Below are 6,330 nucleotides of genomic sequence, written 5' to 3'. Positions count from 1 at the left end.
AAACTAAAGAGCCTCTTGATGAAAGTGAAAGAGGAGAGTGAAAAAGTTGGCTTAAAGCTCAACATTCAGAAAACTAAGATCATGGCATCCAGTCCCATCATTTCATGGCAAATAGATGGGGAAACAGTGGAAACAGCAGCAGACTTTATTTTGGAGGGCTCCAAAATCACTGCAGATGGTGACTGCAGCCGTGAAATTAAAAGACGCTTGCTCTTTTGGAAGAAAAGCTATGACCAACCTAGACAGCATACTAAAAAGTAGAGACATTACTTTGCAAACAAAGATCTGTCTAATCAAAACTATGGTTTTTCCAGTAGTCATGTATGGATGTAAGAGTTGGACTATAAAGGAAGCTGAGTGCTGAAGAATTGATGCTTTTGAACTGTGGTATTGAAGAAGACTCTTGAGAGTCTCTTGGACTGCAAGGAGATCCAATCAGTCTATCCTAAAGGAGATCAGCCCTTTGGAAGGACTGATGCTAAAGCTGAAACTCCAATACTTTGGCCTCCTCGACCGACGCCTCGCGCGCCTCAGCCGCCACCAGTTCGGGCTCTGGCTCGGGCTCCGACTCTTCGGGTTCGGGTTCCGGCTGGGGCTCGCCGCCAAAAAAAAAAAAATTTTCTTTGGATTGAGTTATTAAAAAGAGGAAAGGATAGCAGCCCTCAAGTGATTTGTCGGTAAGGATATACCCTGAGGACAATTTTTAGCCAGCCTGATTCAATTCAAGTCAAAAAATCTCACATGAGTAATTAGTATATGCTGGAGTGGGGAGAATTTTAAGGTCCCTATCCATCTCTTCATCCTGGGAGAAATGATATGTAATCATTTTTCATTCATCCATTCATTCATTTAACAAGCATGAGTTCTACCCTTGAGAAATTCAGTTGCAGAGAGAAAGCTGTAAAATCAATTAATAATGCAGTGAGATGATAGTGATAGAGAGGTTTGTACAAAATGCTCTAAGGACTTGTGGAACTGGAGGTTCATCCTCCTTTTTTATGATCAAGGTTGCATATCAAAATTTTTTTATTTCAACTTTCTCCTATAGGAAATATGAGAGGATTTTACTGATATTCAAGGTATCAATAATTAGAAACTGCAAAAAATGCATATGCAAGTCACAAATTATATTGCCAAAGTGACATTTAAAACTGAAGGTGGTTTGCCTCTCCTTTGAGGAGGAGGAGGAGGAGAGGGGGAGGGAGAAGCAGCAACTTAACCACATAAAAAAAAATTTTTTTGCAAGAAAGTTGTTTGTTTTCCCTGTATTTGTTACAATATTGTTTCTGTCTTACATTTGGTTTTTTGGCCACCAGAGATGTGGGATCTTAGCTTCCCAACCAGGAATCAAACCTGCACTCCCTCCATTGGAAGGCTAGGGAAGTCCCCATAAAAGTGTTTTAAATGATATAGCATATACAGAGCAACTAGCACTTACTGCTTACTCCATTCTCACTCACTTCATCTTCTCACTTAAAAATAAATGTCCGGAGCTCCTACTGTGTGTTGGATAGACCGTGTTCTAGGCTGTGATGGTACTGAGTATACAAAGGAAATAAAATCCCACCCTCATGAAGCTTACATGGGAATTGGGAGGGACAGGCAAGGAATCTGACAAATAATCAGATGAAATGCTATGGAGAAAAGCAACGGGGGGACAGGAGACCAGAGCACCAGGAAGTGCTGGTCTAGATAGGACAGGTACTCCAGGCATCTCAGAACAGAGACACTTGAGTAAAGAACTGATGACATCTTACAAGGATGTCTGGGGGAAAGTATTTCAAACAAGAGGACAGGAATGATCAGCGGCCGCATAAGGACAGGCTACATCACGTCTGTGTACCTAGAAGAAACAACATCACTGACAAAGACTAGTTTTGCAGTATGCTCCAAAGGTTGTAAAGAAAAGAGGCAAGGGGATGTTCTCTCTGGCAAGACTGTTTCCTGCTTTATAACTATTTAATTTACTGTGCTATAAAGGGTGATGGGTTTCCAGGCTAGATCATGGAACCCTGCTTAAGTCTAATGTAGATGGAATGTAGGGTATTTGTAATAGAATACAGTGGAAAACAACTCTATTACCAGTGTACAACACAATGTTCTAAATTCCATTTTCAGCTCTGACATTCTGTCCGGCTATGATACATAAAAGGAGCAGAGGGAAAATTCATTACCTGTACGAGGGGTTGAATGGGCCTTTGTGGGTTGACCTGGAGACCCAACAAACACATCTAACATTCTCTCTACAGAAAAATGAGTTCTGGGTTTCAAATGCTACACTTACAGGCATTCCAAACAGAGACCATTCACAAATTGGAGACTTCCTGTGGTGGGTCAGAGCATCCCTGGAGGCAGTGGACAGGAAGAAATTAAAGAGCGAAGCCCAGAACTGCTGTAGCTGGAGCATGATGGGGGAAACACTAATCATGACAGAGAACCCAGACGGAATCCTCGGAGAGCCGCAAACTGCAGCGCCACACAGCTGGTGCTGCTCAAACATCAGGCAGGCAAACCACGGTCTGTAGAACATTCTGCGAAGCCTTCTGTAAAGTCAACCGATCAAGGTCTGTAAAGAAAGAGGCTGCAAGATATTACTGTGTTTGCAATTCACATGTTGCGTGTACATGACCTTCTCCCTAGGCAGCCTGAGGCGGCATCTACAAGATTAATCCTGTTACAGCAGGGGGACATCCCTGGTGGTCCAATGGCTAAGACTCTGCACTTCCACTGCAGGGGTCACAGGTTCGATTGCTGGTCAGGGAACTAAAATCCTGAATGCCACACAGCCAAAAAAATTAAAAAAAAAAAGATTGTCACAGCAAGAATGCAAAGTGGAAAAAATCTGATATTTGAATAACAGCTTTAGTTATTTAAAATAGTATTTTGCATCAAAACACTAAGCCTAAAAACTAGGCCTAATTCAAAGTAGCAGAAACTGTCCCCAATTTTTTTTACCCTTCTTACACATATGAAAGGCCATGCTTCCTTCAGTCCTGTCCCACTCTTTGCGACCCCATGAGCTGTAGCTCTAGCCCACCAGGCCCCTCTGTCCTTGGGATTCTCCAGGCAAGAATACTGGAGTAGTTTGCCATGCCCTCCTCCAGGGGATCTTCCTGACCCAAGGATTGTCTCTTATGTCTCCTGCATTGGCAGACAGGTTCTTTACCACTAGCACCAGCTGGGAAACCTGAAAGTCCATATAGGACCATTAAAGCCCATACAGGAAATTTAAAAAGAGGAGAGGAAATTCTTTCTCTTTACACACCGGGAAGGGTAGGAAAGAGAACAGAGAAAGGAGCTAGAGCCACCTGGGAAGCCCATAAAAATTGCTCAGTCATGTCCGACTCTTTGCCCCATGGACAGACTCTTCTGTCCATGAAATTTCCCAGGCAAGAATACTAGAGTGGATTCCCTTCACCAGGGGGGTCTTCCCAACCCAGGGATCAAACCCAGGTCTCCTACATTGCAGGCAGTTTCTTTACTGTCTGAGCCACTTGGGTAGCCCACAAATAATTTCCTGCAGGGTGGCAAATAGCTGCTGGTCCAGTTTCCCTAAGGGCTCCCCTCCAACCTCCTCCTCCCTACTCTCACTCTCCAGACTCTGTTCCTTTCCATTCCCCTTGGATCTAGAAACTAAAAAAATGAATGCCTAGGACTTCCCCGGCGGCCCAGTGGTTAAGAATCTGCCTGCCAATGCAGGAGATGAGGGTTCAATCCCTCCTCTGGGAATTAAGATCCTACATCACACAACTAAACCTTCAAGCTGCACCTAGAGAGCACACGTGCTCTAGAGCCCATGCTCCACAATAAGAGAAGCTTGAGCACCACAGCGAAGAGCCTGGGCTCAGCAGTGAAGACCAAGGCAGCCAAAATTAAAATAATAATAATAATAAAATTAATAAATAAAAGGAAACTCCAAAAAAAAAGGGGGGTGGTGGTGGTGGTGAATGCCTGAACTACCAGGGGACTTCCAGACCCTACCTAGCCCTGTGGGCTTGGTAAAATACTTCTGTGCCCACCCTAGTCAGGTCTCTGCCAAATCTGGCTGTTGAGTCCCCTGAGTCCACAAGAGGAATATTCGGTAGACCCTTCTTGGAGGGTTTGGTTGGGTCAGAGAGATGAAGATTTGCTCGAGCCTGAATGACACAGCCTGACAGATCAGATTATGTCTGATGCCATGCCCTGGAGTGCTGCTCAGACAAGTCCTGGAAAGAAGGCAAAGGCACAACCCACAGAGGCATGCTTGGAGCCTGCAGCCCTGAGAAGACAAATGGATCACTCCTGGACGACATGGTGCAGGGGGACCTTGCTTTACGACGGCTGAGTTTACGTGTTCACACAGATTTATTTTGTTGACCCAGGCCACAACCAGTGCATCACAAACCCAAGGCTACTGTTGGAAATAAAGGAAAGATTTGTATGAAAAATTGAGCTGGAGGAAGGGATTTGAGGGTTAAGTCCAAGAAATGCACCTGAGGACTCATAATTTCCTAGATCCATATTTCTTTCCTTTCACATCCTATGTGGTGTATTGAGGGCTAAACCCTGCTTGATATCTCAATATCATAAAATGTTTTACAGTCTACACAGACACTCAGTATGCCTAATTATATTTGATTCTCACAATAGCCTTACGCTGGGCAGTGATTATGATTAATTATTTTATAAACAAGGAAACTAAAGAAACTCGGAGAAGCTCAATAACCTGCCTGCACCACCTTTGGCGTCAGGCCCTTGGACTCTAACCCCAAGGTTGCCTATTACATCACGGTGCTCCTTCAAGTCCTCTTGGAATGCAGACAGTGCCCTCTTTTGTCTGACTTCGTAGCAAGCAGCCCAGTAAGGCTCAGCGATTTATGTTCGTTTCTAAAGCAAGTAGGTGGCAGCATGCTAGATTAGGTGAAGGTTCAAAGGAAACAGAAGACAGGGTTTCAAGAGCTTGCTGCCTTGTCAGGAAAACAACACATGTATGCATGAAACTCTTAAAGAAAAATATAAGACTCCATCTTATTTTTCATCATAAGAACTTATTAATTGCTATATATGAAATATCAGATGAGTTCAGTTCACTGTAACAGTGTCTTTTCAACAGCAAGTGAAATAAGTACAAAACCTAGAAGCAGACATTTTACCTTGTGGATGTGTTCCTATAAACAAGGAGAAAGAATCGAATGACAGACTTAGTCAATGGGGAAGAAGGATCTCCCAGGGGTGGAAAAGAATGTGGAGGAACAGCAACCTATTCTGGTTGTGGTTTTGGGAGAGACACGTTCTCTGACTGTAGCACCAGGAAAGGCATAATTTCAGGTAACACACATTTGCTGAACTTGCTGAGGAAAGGAGTTGGTTATGAGGCAAAGCCTTTAGACACCCTCTCATCTGTCCTCACCTATCTGTCTGGGCTTTTCTGTGTGGGTTTTTATCTGTGGAGGATGAGACTAAATCACTTTTCGTGTAGTTTCATGATATGATCATTATACCTGGAGAAGGAAATGGCAGTCCACTCTAGTATTCTTGCCTGGAGAATCCCTTGGACAGTGGAACCTGACTGGCTACAGTCCATGAGGTTGCAAAGAGTTGGACACGACTGAAGCGACTTCGCACACACACACACACCTGTCATACACGGGCTTCCCAGGTGGAGCAGTGATAAAGAGCCCAACCGCCGATGCAGGAGACAGAAGACATGCAGGTTCCATCCCTGGTCTGGGAAGATCCCCTGGAGGACGAAATGGCAACCTACTCCAGTATTCTTGCCTTGAGAATCCCACGGACAGAGAAGCCTGGTGAGCTACAGTCCATAAGGCCACAAAGAGTCGGGCACAACTGAAGCGACATAGAACGCACACATGTATACCTGCCACATGTACCGGGTTGGCCACAAATTTCATTTGGGTTTTTCCATACAATGTTATGGCCAACACAATATAACGAGACAAAGATTTTTTTTTTTCTTTCAGCAGCTTGTAGGTGAATTCTTCTTCAAGAGTCCCATCCTCATTAGGAAAATACTCAATAGGGCCTCTCAAAGAAGGCTGGTCTCAGGGAAGGGGAGATGATTACGGTGGGGGGTGGTGGTGAGCTAGTGCCGAGGCCATGCAGGAAAGGCACATAGTGCAAGAAGGTGGGATTGTCCACTCCCTATGGAAGGATGAAGGTGGAGTTAGGAAGTGGACGAAGGAAGGAGGGGAGGGAAGATGTAGGAGATGGCAGAATATGGAGTGGGGTCGTTTGACCCCCTATAACCCTCTGTGATGTCATTAACTTTGTGAGAGGAGAATGACCAGTTCCAGAGACTCCAAGGGCCTGAGTGTCCAGGTTGAGGGAAAG

This window comes from Bos grunniens, chromosome 11, assembly GCF_055505025.1.
Source record: "Bos grunniens cultivar Pamir isolate PY7600 chromosome 11, Bosgru_T2T1.0, whole genome shotgun sequence".
In the NCBI taxonomy this organism is placed as follows: Eukaryota; Metazoa; Chordata; class Mammalia; order Artiodactyla; family Bovidae; genus Bos; species Bos grunniens.
Note: the sequence above shows the minus strand (reverse complement) of the source record.